The sequence below is a fragment of the Cryptomeria japonica genome, chromosome 1 (assembly GCF_030272615.1).
Source record: "Cryptomeria japonica chromosome 1, Sugi_1.0, whole genome shotgun sequence".
NCBI classification, from domain to species: Eukaryota; Viridiplantae; Streptophyta; class Pinopsida; order Cupressales; family Cupressaceae; genus Cryptomeria; species Cryptomeria japonica.
Genome location: NC_081405.1, coordinates 473,873,050 through 473,893,336, shown reverse-complemented (window position 1 = coordinate 473,893,336; position 20,287 = coordinate 473,873,050). Strand labels below are relative to the sequence as shown.

Genomic DNA, 20,287 nt, shown 5'->3' with positions numbered 1-20,287 from the left:
GAATTGTGATTACTTTGTTTGCCACTAGCTTCTTGAAAACTAACTCAAGTGGTTCTCCCAATGGGGTGTACTTCCTTCGTGCTCTAGAAGTTTTTTGAGTATTCACTTGATTGTTTATAGAGCTTGATCTCGAAAAAATGATTTTGGGTCACACTATATTGGCATCAACAACACCATCATTGACTGTGTTCTTGTTTTTATTCCAAAATCTTGGCTTGTCTTTTCCTTTATTTGTTTTCCTTGAATATCTTAATGACTACTTGTTCAATTAGGACCTTTTCTATCGCTAAGCCTTTTTCAATGACGTCCTTGAAGGTGGACAAACAAGCTTTTCTTAAGTCATAACCAATGTCTTTGTTAACATTTTGGGTGAACATCTCCACTATTTGTTTTTGTGGAATTTCACAGGAGCATCTGCTGGCTAGATTCCTCCATCTTTGTAAAAATGATGAAAAAAACTCTCCATCCTTTTGCTTGGTGTTGCACAAAGTAGTGACTGATATGTCTGTCTCTATGTTGTATGAGAAATGTTGGATAAATGCCTCTGCTAGATCACCCCAAGGCTTAATTCCAGGTGGAAGTTGGGAGAACCATTCCATAGCTTGATCTCCTAAACTTTGTGGGAATAATCTCATCAAATATGTCTCTTCTGAAGCTACCTCAATGCAAGTTGTGAAAAACTATCTTATGTGTGCCCTAGGATCCCCTTTTCCTCTATACTTATCAAACTTAGGTGTCACAAAGTGTGTAGGAAATCAAGGCATTGGAATGCTCTTGTCAAATGGATAAGGACATATGTCTCTCATTGTGTAATTTGGCTTCGGTGTATTTATGTCCTCCATTTTCTTTTGTAACTCCCTGATTTGTTGCTCCAAATTGTTCTTAGGTGGAGATCGACTTCTTGGACCATACCCCATGCTTGAGGCACCAATTGGAGGAGAAGCATGTTGCATATATGGATGATATTGATCATACACATGTTCATATGGAGGAGGTCTATAATGATGTTGCGTATATGGACCACTTGATATAGAGTCATGTTGAGGAATGAAATATCTGCTTTGTCCATGTATACCATTCTCTATAGGCATGTCATGAGTTTGTTCTAGTGTGTTGCCCCAAAATTTGATGTGGGGTTTCCTTGTGTCCAAATTTTGAGCATGCCTTTGAATATCCAATTGCTTTGGTGGTTGATCCTTAGCATTGATATGTGATTGAGCATATTTTTCTGCATAAGACTTCCATAATGGTCGGCGAAGATGAGTATCATATGCTTGACCATGTGTGTATGGGACCTCTGATTTTTGAAACAAAGATGATGGTAATTTAGGTACAAGATGTGGTCCTCTATTGCCTCCACTATTAGGCCTCCTTTGATCCATGTTGAGGTGAGTTTGTTGCAAAGGTCAATTTTCCATTATTTGAGACATGTCAAAATCATGAGGTATCTTGGCTCCACTTTGTGCCATCACTTGTAGAAAGTATTGTCTATCTCTCCTCATTATTTCCTCAACCAATCGATTAAAATGAGGATTCATAATGGTGTCTTCCACTTTTGCTGAATGTACAAAAAATTTGTCCACATTGTCATTGTGTGTATCATTGTTGTTTGTAGTGTCAATGTTTTCAACATTTGGAATGTTTCTATAGGCATCCATGTCAGGTAATGTAGTATGATCAGAATTGAAAAAGATATCATTGTCATACTCATAGGAACTCATGTTTGCGGACTCTTGAGCCTCTTTAGCTTCTCTCCTAGATTTTTGGGAACGAGTTTCAACCATGAACTAGGTATTGACCAAGATGTGTGAGACTAGATGAAAATGGAAAGAGTATGGAAGACCAAGAGTTGGATGGAATGTAAATGAATCTAAGGTGTACTTGCAATGTCTAAAGTGTAAGACCAAGTATGTATGTAGTAGAGTAGGTGTGACTTCCAAAGAGAGGATAGTTTCTCTTGATTAGGTAAGTTGACCTTGACTCTAAGTAAGACCAAATGAGACCCAAAGGTGATAGACCTTGATGAGGGACCACTTAGCAAAATGTTGTTGTATGTAGTGTGTTGACAAAGTATGATGAGGACAAGCAAGTGACCTTTTGACTCAAGTTTAGATAAATGTGAATGTAATGTAAGGTGTAAAGCAATGATGGACTTTGTGAGACCCAAAGACAGGTTGAATGCTCGATGAAACCCTGGAGAAATAACCTAGGAAGCTCAAGAATTTTGAAACTGACTGTGTTTGTTTGCTGGACTGTAAAAGTTTTTTAATTCTGAACACAGATGTGCCTGTATACTACACAGACGCGATTTCCTGACACAGACATGGTTCTGTTAAACATAGACGCAAGTCTGAGATTTTGTAAATGCAATGTTGATTCTAAGAACACAAATGCGTTTCTACCCTTCACAGACACGGTTATATGACACAGATGATATTCTATCAGACACAGACGCATTTCTACAAAATTTGTGCAATTTTTTTCCAATTTGTGAAGTTGCTTTGTTGTGACCAAATTTGAATGTTTGACTGTTTTTCATGACAAGAGGACACGGTGTTGATAAAAACTCAGTGTTTGCAATTATTTAGACTCAAAATGACTCAAAGAAAGTGTGATGTCTAATGTAAAATTGTTTTGCATACACTTGAAGACACAAAAGACACAATGTTTTGATGTTTGGTCTTGAATGTTTGATTGTTCAAAATAAGTCAAGCACAATTCTTATGGCTGGCCAAGACAATAGTTGTTGATCCCACATGGAGTTTCCCTTGAGGCTACGCTATTCAGAGTGGATACTTAGATGCTTGACCCCACTGGCTCCACCCTCGGCACTCACTTCTCGGGGTAGCCAAGCATCAGTCCCCACAAAAAATCCTTGTGGAAAACTTTGTATCTCTACTAAGAACCATATGTGTGTGGGCCGCTACTAGAGGTCCGACCTCCTACCCCAACAACTAGAAGGATTTTGGCTTCTAAAACAAAAAAGGTGCTAGTAAGGGAATCCACTCATGTGGCCATACATGTGGCACTTTCAGCTCTGTAAATACAGAAGGCTCCCAGCCTGTAGGGGTTACACCCTACAAATGATCAAATAAATTTGATCAAATGGGTTTATGGGGAGACATAGTGTCAGTATGAAATAATTAGCACACATTATCCATAGTTTTCTCTCCTTACTAGTAGTCCTAATGACCACACGGGGAGATAGGCCCTCTAGAGATTAAACAAAAAGAGCCTATTGCTCAAGACACAAAAGACAATGGTTCAATTTTAGTGCACCAATTGAAGTGTTTTATAGTCTATGAAAACAAGGCACATAATAAAGATCCAAAAACCCTTGCCAAGGACCTGCAACAAAGATTTATTAGTAGTTTGGATTGTTTGAAATAATCACCCCTTCCTGCAAGCACACAAGTTAGGTAAATTTTAGATCCAAAAGACTTTGTGAAATGGGGGCCTTCGACAAAACGATTTTGCTTTCAAGACAAGCTACACCAATTTCATTAGCTAGATCTAAAAATGTTAGCTCAAAATAAACCAGATAAAAAAAAAAACCAAAAAAAAAACCGAATGACTAAAAACTGAATCAATGAAAACCCCCAAAATGAAATTAGTGCACACAGACACGGTTACCATAAACACAAACGTAGCTTCTAGATGCAGACACGCTTCTGTGAAACATAGATGTGGCTCCGGAACTCAGACGCGACTTCTGGACGCAGACGTGCCTGAAAACCCCACAAATGCGACTAGGGAACACAGATGCGATTTTCAGAATCTGTAAAAAAAAAAAAAAAATGCTGTCGAGGGTGTGGATGCGATCCTAGATGTCGTAGACACGATAGAAAACCAAAAATGCGATCCAAAAGTACGCAGACGCGAAAATACCAAAATACTCTCGAAAATGTCAGATCTACAACTTCAAAACACAAAATCTGCAACAAGGATGTTAAATGCGAAAGGGACAAGAGTCCCACCGAGTGTGCCAAAATGTATATGGTGAAAATAGAAACAACAATATTGAAAGACTAAATGAATTCAACCACAAAACCCTAGCCTAATAACAACAAAGATCCACCATAACATATGAAGATTACCTAAGATAATGCAAATAAAATGAAATCACAAAGATTATACCATCACATGTCCAATAGGGTTTGAAGCTCCATTATTCCTATCTCCATTGATCTTGCTTGATATATTTGCTCTCAGATTTTATGTGCACAAGAGCTCAACAAAGAACGGAAATGTGGTTGCAAGTAGGCTTGATTGCATATGCAAGTTCGAAAGCGTAGTCGAGGCTGAATGTATAGTGAGTGTAATCAATTGATTAGGATGCATAGATTGATTAGAATGATTGATTAGGGTTGATAATGAAGGAAGTATCCTCTTATATAGAAGACACTATAAGAAATGGAGGGATAAGATTAAGAGGTGTAAAAGAGTTCGGTTATGATTAGAGGGTAGGTAGAAGAAATAATAAAATAATGAAATGGTAGGTAGTGTAGGAATTAAGAGATGAATGACATGTGTCATAGGTAGAAAAGGTTAATAAATTAATTAAATAAATAAAGATTTATTTAATTAATAGAGGAAGTGGGATCAATTAAATAAATAAGATATTTATTTAATTTAGGAAAAGAATAATTTAAATAAATAAATGTATTTATTTAAATAAGAAATAAGGCTAGAAGAGGATAAATGAATTAATTAAATAAATAAAGATATTTATTTAATTAGACATGACAATTTTAGGTGTCTATAGTTAGCATATACAAAAATTGAATTTTAGAATGGCATATAATGGAATAGTCACTTACCACATACAAATAATCATGATGTTCATCCACAACAGGTGCACATTTGTGATCTAGAGTGACAAGCCCCTCTTGTAAGCATCACAATATAAATTAAACTAAATACAAGTGTCATTAAAATTTTCAATAACATATTATTAAGATAACAAATGTAATGCTAAATTTACTAAATTTACAAATATGTCTCATACTTCTGTTAAAGCAGTTGAACTTGCTACTGTTGTAGCAACATCATGCTCCATTGACATGTGGACAGCAAGAGGATTCTCTAAATTCAACATCTGAAAATTAAACAAAGTATATTGATTAATCGCCAAAACTATCTATATTATTTAATAACAACATTAAAGATAAATTGTTTACCTGGGTAAAAGATTGTCAATGAAATACACTACGAGGTGTTGATGTTGAAGCTCTAGCATCAAACTATTTGACATCCAAAATGAGTAATTAGAAAATCATTCACATAAGGTTCAACTATCTACATATAATAATTTTTTTTTTCACTCGTTGTATACCTGTGGAGTCGACGAAGTAGTGAAAAAGGGTGTTGCAAGAATGTTGCTAGTATTGTGAACACTTTGACCCTGATTTTTTATCACAATAATTTACTAATTTAGATATATTCTCAAATTTACATATAAGATTTAATAAAAAGAATGAATTGAACTTGTAATGAAATTCACCTGGGTATCAATGCCAAATGTTTCATTCAGTAAGGATTCTGTCATGACAATATTCTCTGTAGCAGATTCTGCTTGTGCATGTGCATTCTTAGAACTATTAGGATCATAAGTGCAAAGAGAACCACAAGATCGACAAAAATGAGTTGGAACTCGATGCCTAGAAGAATCAACATCATCACTCGTATCACCCTCTACTAGAGAACTAGCATACTGTATAAGAGTCTGAGTGAGTGAGCTAATCGAGTCTAGAGTTTCGACCTCAATACTCTCCTTCACAATGGAAGGAATAATAACATGCTCCACCATAGGTCTGGCCAAGGGTCTTGGTGGGAGATTTGGATCATGCTGTGCACCCTCTCTATCATGCAAGGAACCCCCACCTCTACCTTGGAAATCTAGAAAATCAAAATAGTTTGGGATCTCATTAAGGACAAACTCACAGTATAGTTTTCTCAAAAAGTATTGGGGTACCTCATGATTATTGCATGGGGGCTGATCAAATACCATCCACCACCTATCCCAAAAATTGTTCTTAATCCCTTCATGATGACAACAATGAATAGGGAATCTCCTACATCCAGGGTGTAAAGGTTGATTCATTTGGGGGTCCGTAAAAAGAGCACACAAGTCAAATTTATTAATTTTCTTTTTCTTCACTGCCGCATATGATAATTTGTTAGCATAAATTGCTTTTGTTCTTCCTTCTTACGAGACCAAAAATTTATTTGCCCACTCACAGATTGTATGTGAGATACAATAGATTGCAAAGAACTGGCAAGGTTTGTCCTATGGGAGTTTGTTCCAGTGGGATCTTTTAGCCTTGTGATTAAACCTTCAAGCTCTTTTTGGCTATTTTCTATTTGACCTAATAGGTTTTATTGTGTACCTATGGGGTGTCTAGGGATTGTAGGAGGTTCTTGATGTGCTTCTTCTTCAATATGGTCTTCATGAGGAGTTGATTGATGTGCTTCTTTTTCAATATGGTCTTCATGAGGAGGTGATTTAGTGTTTTCAACATTTTCTTGTCTAATCTCATTTCCTGATAAAGAAAATAAATTTAAATCAATAAACCTAGTTTAATCTTCAAATTAATAAAAAAAATGACAATAAGAGAATAAAAATACACACCTCTTTGAGCTCTTCAATGGTGTGGCAGCATTTTGATGAGAGACGGACAACTTAGTGCCTAATTTCAAGCTTTTACAAAGGGAGAGCGCAAGAAAATAGTACCCAAAAATGCCAAAATGTAGGTTTGGAATGCAAAAATGCGGAGCAAGGTTTTTTTGCTATTTACAATGCACATACGTCTTATAAGGCACACACCTTATAAGGCGTGCACACTATAGGGCGCACACCCTATAGTGCATGCACCTTATGCACTTTTTTAATTTTTTTTGAAGTGTGGCACCTTTTTGGTACCACAACTTCGTGCATATACCCCGGTTCAAAGTGTAAACAACAATGCTAACTGCTTCTCTCCAAAGCATTTTCAGCACTTCACCTTGAATCAACATGGTTCTAGCAGCTTCAACAATTGTTCTATTCATTCTCTCTGCTATCCCATTCTGTTGTGGAGTTCTAGGAGCTGACATCTGCCTCTTGATTCCCTGTTCATCACAAAACTTCACAAACTCATCAGAAAAGTTACCCACATCATCTTGGAAAAATAATCAGTGAAAATCATGAAATATCTATCACCATAATAGCTCTTAGTCCTCATAGGACCACAAAGATCAATATGAACCAAATCTAGAATATTTTTTGAAGAGAAAGACTTACTCTTAAAAGATACAAAAGTCATCTTACCCATCTGACAATCCTTACATAACACATTATCCGGTTTAACAAGCTAGGGCAAACCTCTCACAATACTCGATTTACTAACCTTTATCAAATTGTCAAAATTCACATGACAAAACCTCTTGTGCCATAACCGCTTGTCTTCAATCTTTGCCACCAAACAACTATTCACATTAGTATTCAGATGAAAAATATTACCTCTTGTTTGCTTTCCAGTAGCAATCAATTCTCCATTACTTCCAAGAATCCTGCACACTCTACTTTTAAATTCTAGAAGATATCCCTTATCAATTAATTGACCAACACTCAAAAGGTTATGTTTTAATCCATCAGCCCAAAAGACATCATCTACATTACTTTTTCCATTCAATGAAATAGTTCCTTTACCTTTAACCATGCAGGGTGAGTTGTTACCAAACCTTACCACGCCGCCATCAAATTGTTCAAGAGATAAGAACTTGTTTCTATCACTGGTCATGTGGTGTGAGCAACCACTATTTATTATCTATTCATCACTGCTATCCATGTGAGACGCCAATGCCTTTTCATGAGTCAAATCTTCCTTCACAGCAACAAACACTATCTCCTCATTGTCATCTTCTTTTGATTCTTCATCAGTTACTCCTTCATCAACTGCAACATAGAAATGTTTCTATCCTTTTCCTTTAAATTTCCTGAACTTTTCCTTTTTATCACTGTAAGGATAATTTGCAGCAATGTGCCTAATCTTATTGCAGGAGAAACACTTCAAGGGTAATTTACCTTTATACTTACCAGTGCCTCTCGAAAATGTTTTAGCCAATAGTGCCTCGCGTTCCATCAAATGACCTTCATTATCATCCTCACCTCTGCTACCGCCATGACTAGACCTGCAGTCATGATTATGACAAATATCCTTTCCTTTCTTCATAGATGCACCAGTTATAGAAGCTTTAAAAGAAGGTTCAGATGGTTTTGAAACACTTTTATCAAAGTTGTTTAACTCAAATGCAGTCAAATTTCCAATAAGAGAATCAACAGTGACTTTATCTTTAGAAATAGATCTCAGTTCTTGAATTGCAGAAACTGATTATGGTAGGAGAGTTCTAAGCATTTTACTAACAATAAAATCATCATCAATCTTACCTCCAACACTCTTAATACCACGTACAAATTCTTTAATCCTTTGACCACATTGTGCAATGTTCTCACCATCAACCATTTTCATGTCATCAAATTTTCCTCTTAAACTTTCTTCTTTTTCTCTTTGTACATGTTCATCTCCTCCATAAATCAAGTTAATTTCTCCCATACCTCAAATGCAGTTTCTAATCCATGAACATCTATATAGTCAGAACTAGATAAAGTACTTACAATTGCTTCCAAGGATTGAATGTTTTCTTGTTGTTTTTAAGCGCATCCGGTGTCAAGGGGTTGGTAGTAGGAGCAACATACTTGTTTACCACATGATTCTGATACTAAGCACCCAATCCTTTAATCTATATCTTCATCCGGTCTTTCCATATCTGGTAGTTGTCCTTGGTAAACTTGGGACCCTCCTTCTTCATCATCTTTCTTCAGGATCTTTCCCTCAAGTTGTTAAGCTTTCAACACACATAGGACCAATGCTTTGATACCAATTGTTAATCTTAGAGGATCTAGTTAATACTAAGAGGGGGGGGGGTGAATCAGTATTAACAACAAATTCAAATCTGAAACTCAACCTTATAAAACTGTCACCAAATCAAATAATAACTAACAACAAAACCATTTACCAGTATCAGTATCTACTAATAATCATCTGTTAATTTGATTTATCAAGTCTGCACACTAAGTGTTCATAAAACATGCATTAACTAAAAATAAAACATAACAACACATAAAAACATTCACCATATGAACACCACGTTTTTCACGTGGAAACTCAAATAGGGAAAAACCACGGTGGGAATTGGTATGCACAAAAATTGTGCACTCTTTCGGAATGCACCCTGTTAGGAGCCTAGCCTAGTTAGGAGCTTACAAAGATGCCCTGTTAGGAGTCACCCGGTTAAGGGATTTAGATGATGAGCCCTGTTAGGAGCTTTGACCTGTTAGGATCAACCTCGCAAGAGGATTTAACACTTAGATGTTGAGCTACCCGGTTAAGGGATTTAGATGATGAGCCCTGTTAGGAGCTTTGACCTATTAGGATCAACCTCGCAAGAGGATTTAACACTCAAATGTTGAGCTACCCGGTTAAGGGATTTACAATGTAAGGCCTGTTAGGACCTACCCGATTAAGGGATTTTGACTGCTGCAACTGTTAGGGAACAACAATGAATGATCTAGGTATAACACTTAACTACTTGCTTGATCAGATCCATTTCTGCTCCAAATCTGCTACACTCTAGCAGATCTCTCACACTCTGGTTCGGCTTCACACTCTTCTCAAAAACCACTGACACAACAAACATCAACTAAACTAATATAAATAACCTTTACAACTAGGTTGGTTACTAGACCCTAGATACATCAAGAATTTACAATACAGATCATCTTAGATCATATCAGATCATTATACAAATCATTACAACATTTTACAAGACAATATCAACCATTGAGTGATCATAACTCATCACAGTAACTTGATCTGATACAAAGTCAAACCCTTAGAACACTCTTCTAAGTGCTTCACTGTTTCCCAAGAAATTCCAGCTTCAAACGCGCCAAAACAACAATTCATCAATCTACGCAGGTTGAGGTCACCTCCAACATTTGAACTTGATGTAGATCACCGCCACACCCAAAATCATTACTGGTTAAGAGAATTCTCTACCGGTCTTTAAACCCTAGCAAAAATACAACAAAAATCATAAACATGACTTCCGGTAACCAAAACATGATGTGGTTCCGGTCAGATACATATTACAATGATATAAACTCACATTCCAAACCGCAACACTTCAATCATCACCAATCGCCAGATCTAATCAAAACATTTCCTCGTTTACCGGTTAAGGTCCTAATTCCCAGTTTCATGTTTCTTTACCAGTAAAGTCTTTCCAGTAGACCAAAAAGACTAAGATGACAAAATACAACATAGTAAACATCAGTTTCCATCAATGACAACACAAATAACTGATCAAAATCATCCAATCATGCAATCTCAATCTCTTCATCACAATGTCATCACAAACAGTCCTTTATCGGTTCAATCATCATTCTTCATCTGCATCAGTTATGTCAATCATGCCAACACAATGTTCCCTCCATCTCCCTAATCAATTGGACTTCTTCCTCCACACTTCTCTCAAAGGTCAATGTGAGCATCACATTGACATGCAGCTCTTGGTCCCACTTATCCTTCCACCTTTCTCTACCTCATCTCAACTAATTTGATCTTGACCATTTAATATATCATGAACAATTCTTAATCATTGATGTTTGCCACCTTGGATCTTAGCCATGGAAAATCTATTAAAGGAAGCCTTGCGTCCTCATTTGAGACATGAGAGAAATTAGAGAATTATAGAATCAAACTATCAATTTAGAGAATTCAAGCATCCATTAGCAATTGAGTGTGTCTTTGGCTTTAGCATAATATCATTTAGCAAATTTCCATAGTTGCATCATAGTATCATAGTTTCATCATCTCAATCATAGTTTCATCCTTGCACATCATTAGCTTTATTTGTATCATCATAGTTGCATTGTAAGTTAATCTTCATTGCATTCCATATACCGCATAGTCCATTTAACTCATTGTCATCTTGAATCAATATTTGTGCATTCCAACAATTATCAACATAAAGGTTGATAGGACACAATGGAACATGTATAAAGGTATAGCTTCTTATGGTTTACTTGTTTTATTTGTTTCATTGATAATTTGGTTATTTTGTAGGATTTTATTCTTTTGGTAGCTTGTTTATTAATCTTATAGAATTTACTTAGACTAAATTTTTTAAAATTTTCCTCTATTCTACATTATTAAAAATTTAAAAAAAAATTTAAAGAAAAACTAGATTCAAATTTTATAAATAATAATAATTTTTCTACATGCAAATGTAAAAATCCTTTATAAATACAACATATATTATAAATTTTGCAATGTGTAAGATTTTCACATATTTTCACTCCCCTAATATTTGAAAATATTACTAAATTTAGTTTGACAAATCTGAAAGATAGCGAAGTTTTAATGTAGACTTCTTCCATACATTGAATGTAGACTCCATCCATACATTGAATGTAGACATATCAATATGGTTGGTAGGCCCACATAGGGGAATTTAGAAGTTTCCATAATCAATACCATAATTTTTTATTTTATTCCAATAATCCAGCAAATACCTCATTTTTGGAATGTGTTAAATTGTTAATCTTAAGTTTTCCACATTATATAAAAGAAAAAACAAAAAAACAAAAAAACTCTACAATTTAATTTTAGTCCCAGCATGTTCTACCATATTTGCAGAGTGTTCCTAAGAACAGTTTTCCATTCAGTGTAAAAGGGATTTTGATTCCCCCACTAAATAATCATAAAGACAGTATTTTAATGGAGATCCCAACCCTTTACCCATCATCCATTCTGAAACTTTTTCCTCCTGTCTTGCAATCTGATAAGTAGAAGTGAGAAGTGTAAAGATGGGTGTAGAAGAGAAGACTAGGAAGAGAAGGGGATGCTTGGAGTGCAGAGAGGGGGATTTTGTGAAAGGAGAGTCGTTTGAGAGTTGGGGCAATTACAAGAGGGCCCTTGCACAGACAGGGCCCCGATTTAAGGACCGACTGCTTTCGAGGTCTGATGAAGTTGCAGAGGTGCAAGAGCTGAGACTGAGGAGTGAAAATGATATGAAAAGGACTCTCACATGGTGGGATCTCACCTGGTTTGGCTTTGGATCAGTTATAGGAGCAGGCATCTTTGTTCTCACTACACAGGAGGCCAGAAAGAATGCCGGCTCTGCCATTGTTCTCTCCTATGTCGTTTCGGGCCTCTCTGCTATGCTCTCTGTTTTCTGTTACACTGAATTCGCAGTCGAAATACCCGTTGCAGGTAGGTACCCTCAAATTCATAACTTTTTTCTTTGTTTTTGTTGAGAATTTCATATCATCTCAACCCACATTGTTTTTCTGTGTGCAGGCGGATCGTTTGCATACCTCTGAGTGGAATTGGGAGATTTTGCAGCATTTATTGCAGCGGGGAATATTGTGCTGGATGGACTGATTGGCGGAGCGGCGGTGGCGAGGACATGGTCTTCCTACTTCGCCACGCTTCTGAACCACCACCCAAACGACTTCCGCATCCACGTCAGCAGCTTGGCAAACGGCTACAACATGCTGGACCCAATTGCAGTGGCCATACTGGCATTGTCAGCCATGTTGGCAATGCGCAGCACCCGTGCCACGTCATATCTGAACTGGATCGCCACGGCCATCAACATGTTCGTGATCCTGTTTGTGATTGTGGCCGCCTTCGCTAACGCCAATACAGAGAACCTGAAGCCATTTCTGCCATATGGGCCCAAAGGGGTCTTCCGGGCTGCCGCCGTCATTTATTTTGCGTATGGCGGCTACGACAGCATTGCCACCATGGCAGAGGAGACGAAGAACCCATCTAGAGACATCCCTCTGGGTCTCCTTGTCTCCATGTCAGCCATCACTGTGATCTACTGCCTCATGGCTCTGGCTCTCTGTATGATGCAAAATTACAAGTTCCTAGATGAAAACGCCGCCTTTTCTATTGCCTTTGGTGCCGCAGGGATGCACTGGGCCAAGTACTTGGTGGCGCTTGGGGCTCTCAAGGGCATAACCACTGTGCTATTGATGGGAAGAGTGGCCGAGGCCAGGTATTTTTTTATCACAATTTAAGCATCTTGATTGATTGAGGAGGTAAGGTTGGATAAAGTTGTAAACTTTTTGTTATTCAGGTTCTTGAGAACAGTTTAAATTACACATATTTTTAGACTTAAAAGAGTTAAACATTCAAAATTGACTGACATTTTCAAAACTTAATGTGTAAGATCATATTAACATTTCTAGACTTAAAAGTGTTAAACACACAGAATTGACTAACATTCTCTAGACTTAATATATTGATTTTTGTGTGTGGTTTAAGATTGATCGTCCTTAAATAAGGTTGGGTAAAATTGTAAACTTGAGTATTGGAAAACTGATTTTGACAGATACATTACCCACATTGCAAGGACACACATGATTCCTCCCTGGTTTGCATTGGTGAATGAGTACACGGGTACACCCATTAATGCCAGCTTGGTGATGACGGCTGCCACTGCTTGCGTGGCGTTTTTCTCCAGCCTGGACGTGCTTTCCGGCCTCATCTCTCTGAGCACACTTTTCATCTTCATGTTGATGGCGGTTGCTCTGCTAGTGAGGAGACACTACGTGAAGGGACAAACCTCACAAACTCAGCTTCATCTCCTCGTATTTTTCCTCATTGTTATAGTGTGCTCCTCTGTGGCAACTTCTGTTTACTGGGCAGTAAGCGATGGTTGGGTGGGTTATGTTGTGAGCATTGCTGTGTGGTTGATGGGTACAGGTGGAATAGCAGTGTAAGTGCCACAACAGAGGACTCCTAAAGTGTGGGGAGTGCCGTTGGTGCCATGGCTGCCCTCACTGTCGATTGCAATCAATGTGTTCCTCATGGGCTCTCTGGAAAGCCAGGCTTTTGTTAGGTTTGGGTTTTGTACAGCTGCCATGCTTATTTATTATGTCCTGTTCGGCCTCCATGCTACCTATGATGATGCCCATTCGCCTTCTGCAAAAGATAATGAGCCTGTTAAACCTCTTCCGCCCTCTACTTCAGATGTTGAAAATGGAGGAGATTCTCAGAGCGCCATTTCTAGTCATGCAAATCAGCCAGGAACATTGTGATTAAAAGATTTAGTTTTGCAATATATTTATATTATATATTGTAAAATAATGGAGAAATATGAAGGCATGACAAGGTATGAGTGTTATATAAAACAGTATAAATACATTCATTTTCAGACCTTCGTTATGTCAGGAGGTATGCTGGTTCTAATCAGTCTTTTCTTGAAGACTGTTTTATGTTAAGGGCTGTTTATTCAGTTGTAAATCGTTATACATATTAGCTGTTATGTAATTTTGGAATGATTCACTTCTTTTCATTTTATTTGACAGCCTATTTACTGCTTTTTGTTTTGTTTCAATTAAAAAAAATATATCATAATTATTCATTATGTCATTTTATAGAATAAGATCTTCATTTAATCAAGTATTGTTGTTATATATGTCAAAAGTTATCTTTTTGGAGGTGTCTATTTTTATTATTTTTAATCCTAAACTTTAATAGGTGCCTTGAGAAAGATATATCTTGACATATTTTATAAAAGACATTAAAGAAGTTAATATATATTTATACAGTATTGTACTATTAAATAGAATTATACTATAATGTAATAATATTATTATATTATAATTGTTTTCTATATCTATAATTGTATTAATATAATATTATATTATTAGTATTATAATTCTTATTTAATAATATTATAATAGTATTAACTATGTGAGATTAAGATAATGATATTATTTTATATTAAAGAATAATAAAGCATTAATAATAGCATTATAATCCTAACACTATCTCAACTTTAATTATTTAATTTACAGATGGGGTTAAATTATAGTTAGGGTTCAAATAGGGTCCATGTTATAGATTAATTAGCATTATGGCTCAAGCAAAATTAGGGTTACAGTTAACATTAGGCTAGGGTTAGGGTTCCAATAGAGTTCAATTAGAGGGTTCAATTGTGGTCCAATTATGGTTAGGGTTTGATTATGGTTATAGGGTTTGATATGGTTAGGGTTAGGGTTTGATTCAATTGTACATTAGAGTTAGGGCTAATTATTATTAGAGTTAAATAAAGATTAGGGTTTGGGGTAGATTAGGGTTAGGTTTAGATTAGGATTAGAGTTTAATTAGGGCTAGGGTTCAATTAGGATTAGGGTCAAAATTAGGGCAAGGGTTCAATTATGGTTAGATTATGGTTCAAGTTGTAATTAGGGGTTAATTCTAGAGTTATAGTTAATTTTAGGGTTAGGTTATGGTTGGGTTTCAATTATGGTACTATTAGGCTATGGTTTGGGTTCAATTAGGTCTAGATTATGGATATTGTCAAGGTTAGGGTTTGATTATAATGAAGGTTTAATTATAGTTGACCTGGTTATTGTTAGATTTCAATTACGATTAGAATTAGGGTTATGATTCAATTACATTAGGGTTAGGGTTCAATTATGGTTAGATTAGGGTTTACGTTGTAGGTAGTGTTTAATTCTAGGGTATAGATAAGTTTATGGTTAGGTTATGATTAGGTTTTAATTGTGGTAAGATTAAAGGTTTAGGGTTAAGGTGAGGCTACAATTAGGGTTACTATTGTAGGATAATGCTTGGGGCAATGGTTAGGGTTCAATTAGAATTAGTGTGAGGGCTAGGGCTAGGGTTCAATCAAGAATTTGATTAGTATTACAATTTGATGCTAAGGAAATGGACATTAGTGGAAAATCAATCATGAGTTCATTTGTATTACATGCCTAGTCATAAGCTAAATGAACTCAAACCATTTCAAAACATATCAAAAAGTATTAGCAAATATAAATAAATTAGGAAAATAAACAACTAAAGGGTATGTGTAGGATCACGGTGGGCCAAAATAGACCCTTAAAAATGAAATTTCAGAAAAACAAAGTTATGCAACTTGACGTGAAAATTTGAATATCTTATTATTTTAAAAATATTTAAGAACATAATTTGTAGCAAATTGAATTTAGTTTCTAAGCTACCAGATTTTTTTTTACAACAAAAAAATCTATTTGATGAAAATTTGAAATTTCAATGCAGTAGTACTAAAATTTCAGTGTATGTTTGACCACCCTAACCACAATCAAATCATAATATTTTTTTATAAGATTTTAAATATAAGTAATAGACTCATGTCCAGATGTGACATATTTTTTTGTAATTTTTTTAAGTAAATAATTAATTATGAATTTTTTACTACAACTTTTTGGAAATATAAAAAACTTGTGTGTTTGACCATATTAACTTGGTCAAAAATTTATTAAATACTTTTTTTTTAATCCTATAATATGTGAAGCAGAGAATGTGACACATCTTTTGGATTAAAAAAATGTGATGTCGTTTGAAAGTTATAGATGTTTTTCAATCAACCTATCAATCAAGACTTTAGTCAGAATTCAACTAGAAAATGAATAATAATTATTTATTTAAGTCAAAATAAGGAAAAAATTATATTATTGGAAAGCTGAGAATTCCCTTAAATAACCCTTTTCCTTTTATCAATTTAGGCTAAATAAAAGTCGTCAGCCACCAGGGCGAAGTATGGAAAAACAAGGAAAACTCAAAAACACGTTTTTTGTGTTGATTTTCTAGGCTTGTCATGTCCTAGCCAAATCCCAAAGCCATCCCGAATGAAAAAATGGAGGGAAAAGTTATGTTTTTTTAAAATTGGATATCCATTATGAAAAAAATTAAAAAAACATATTTTAATAAATTGGGCATAACTTTTGCATTTCATATTGAAATTTTGATTTTTTATAGGCATTCGAAAGGTGATTCAGAGCTCTATGATATGGAATAGGTAGGGTTTCTATATTTAAAATAAAATAAAATTATAATTAATTTAAATTCATCCTTCATTTTTAAAACATTAAAAGCTCACAAATTTTTCACACGAATTCCCTCTCTCATGAAGTTTTTGTAACAATCATCTCAAAATACTTGAAACACTAAATAAGTAATTAATAATAAAAAATTTAGGAAATTTAATTGTTTAATAAATTTTGATAAACTATGTTATCTCTCTTTGTTCCTTTCTCTACCTCTCTCTCATAAGATGTAAACCTATCACTCCACCTATTTGTTCCTTCCACCCTCTCTTTTGTCCATATTTATACATCTCTCTCTAGACCTATCTATCTAACTCTCATTGAATCCCTCATTCCTTCTCTCAAGATCTACACTTATATTTCTACCTCTTCATCACTTCCTCCTCTATCTCACTCTCTCTTCCCTAATATCTAGACTAGTCTCTCTCCATTTCCTTCCCATCTCTAGCAACAAAATTCAGAAGGGGCGAGGAGAGGTGTAGAGGGAAGTATCAACAAAGGAGAGGGGGGGAGAGGTGACTAGGAGAGGTAAATTAGAGAGAGAGAGAGAGAGAGAGAGAGAGAGAGAGAGAGAGAGAGAGAGAGAGAGAGAGAGAGAGAGAGAGAGTGATTGGGGTAAAGAGAGAATGAGGGAGAGTTTGGGATTATTAGGGGGTAGGAGGAGAGGGGGAGAGGGGAAAGTATCAACAAAGAGAGAAGAGAGATGGGGAGAGAGGTCGAGAGGTCGAGAGAGAGAGTAATTAGGGGATGGGGAGAGTGGGAGAGAGAAGTATCTATAAAGGCATAAAAGGAGAGAGGTGAGAGAGGGTAATTGAGGGGAAGAAATAATGAGAGAGAGAGAGAGTTGGATATAATTAGTGGATAGGTAGAGAGGGAGAGGGCTAAGTATCAACAAAAGGAGAGAGGAAGATATGTGGAGAGAGGTGAAGCTCAAACGATAGAGAGAGGATAATTAGGGGGAGGGAGAGGGGGAGGGGGGAGAGGGAAGTATTAGCAAAGAGATAGAGAGAGAGGGTAATTAGGGGGATATCTCCCCATCTCTCCCCCCTCTTCCTTTGTTGATACTCCCCCCCCCTCTCTCCCCCTTTTTTGATACTTCCCTCTCCCCCCTCTCCCATCCCCCTAATTACCTTCTCTCTGGACCTCTCTCTTTAAACCTCTCTCCCCATCTCTTCCTCTCTCCCTTTGTTGATACTTTCCCATCCCCCCTCTCGTTCTACCCCCTATTTATCCCCAACTATCTCTCTAATTCTCTTTCCCCAATTACCATCTCTCTCACACCTATCTCCCCCTCTAACTTTACCCCAACTCTCTCTCATTCTCTATTCCCCCAATTACCCTCTCTCACAACTCTCTCCCCCTTGAGCCCTTTGTTGATACTTCCCTTTCCCATTCTCCCCCTCCCCCTTAATTATCCCCCATCTGTGTGTGTGTGTGTGTGTGTGTGTGTGTGTGTGTGTATACTTCCCTCTCCCCCCTCTCCCCCTCCCCATAATTACCCTCTCTCTATCTTTCCCTTCACTTCTATCTTCGTCTCACCTTCTCTCCCTCTATTGATACTTTCTCCTCTCCCCCTCTCCTCCTACCCCCTTATTTCCCCAACTCTCTCTCTCATTATCTCCTCCCCCCAATTACCATTTCTCTATTTAACATCTCTCCCCCTCTCCCTTTATTGATACTTTCCTCACCCCTCTCTACCACTCCCCCTAATTACTCTCTCTAACTCCCTCTCTTTCATTCTCTTTCCCCCTAATTACCCTCTCTCTCTTACACCTCTTTGCCCTCTCCCCCTCCCCCTAATTACTCTTTGTCTCTCTTGACCTCTCTCCCCATCTCTCATATCCCTTTGTTGATAATTGCTCCTCTCCCCACTCCTCCTTCCCCCTAATTATCCCCAACTCTCTCTCCCCCTCTCCCCTCTCCTCCTACCCCCTAATTATCCCCAACTCTCTCTCTCTCTCTCTCTCTCACACACACACACACACACACACACACACACACACACACACACACACACACACACACACACACACACACACACACACACACACACACTCACACACACCCAATAACCCTCTCTTTCTCTAACCTCTCTTCCACCATATGACCTGTTAGGACACCATATAACCCATTAGGACATCATATTGTCCTAAGAGGTCATATGGTGTCCTAAGGGGCCACACATGTGTTAGAACACCATGTATGACCCCTTAGGAAACCATATGGACATCATGGTGTCATAAGGGGTCATATGGTGTCCTGATAGGTCATAGGTCATATTGTGTCCTAAGGGGTCATGTGGTGTCGTTAGGGGTCACATGGGGTCCTAAGGGACCACACATGTGTTAGAAGATCATATGGGTCACATGGGGGTCCTGAGGGGGCACGCATGTGTTAGAACACCATATGATCCCTTCGGACACCATATGGACATCATATGGTCCTAAGGGGTCAAATGCTTTTGTGAGGGGTCATATGGTGTCGTTAGGGGTCATATGGGGTCCTAAAGGGTTACACATGTGTTAGAAGATCATATGACACCTCAGGACACCATATGACCCCTTAGGACATCATATGACCAATTAGGACATCATATTGTCCTAAGGGGTCAAATGGTGTCATCATGGGGGTTTCACTTAGTGAACTTGGGTTATAGCATGTGTGTTCATGACATACTAAAGAATCCCCCTATTTTCAAAAAATATTGCCCTAGACTCTTTTTTTGTCACCCCCTCCCAATACATAGGCTGAATTAAAAACCCCCCTATAATCACCAAATCTTGCATTTTTCCATAGCCTAAATTAAAAAACTCCCTGTTTTCACCAATAGGCAATATATTATACCCTCATTTTTGGGATATTAAACCCCCACTATTAATTCACTTGATATAATATTGCCTAGCTAGTGAAGCCCCCATGGGTGTCATAAGGGGTCATATGGTGTCTTGAGGGGTCATATGGTGTCGTTAGGGGTCATATGGGGTCCTAAGGGGCCACACATGTGTTATAGCACTATATGAACCCTTAGGATACCATATGACCGATTAGGACATCATGGTGTCACTAGGGGTCATATGGGGTCCTAAGGGGCCACACATGTGTTAGAACACCATATAACTCCTTAGGACACCACATGGACATCATATGGTCCTAAGGGGTCATATTATTTTGTGAGGGGTCATATGGTGTTGTTAGGGGTCATATGGGGTTCTAAGGGGCCACACATGTGTTAGAAGATCATATGACACCTTAGGACACCATATGACCCCTTAGGACACCATATGACCATTTAGGAGATCATATTGTCCTAAGGGATCATATGGTGTCATAAGGGGCCATGTTGTGTGCTAGGAT

General features: G+C 37.2%; 1 pseudogene; it reads left to right on the top strand.

Moving 5' to 3' along the window:
* The first annotated feature begins 11,911 nt into the window (after positions 1 to 11,911).
* On the top strand, positions 11,912 to 14,155 carry LOC131071736 (cationic amino acid transporter 5-like; annotated as a pseudogene).
* The last annotated feature ends 6,132 nt before the right edge of the window (positions 14,156 to 20,287 follow it).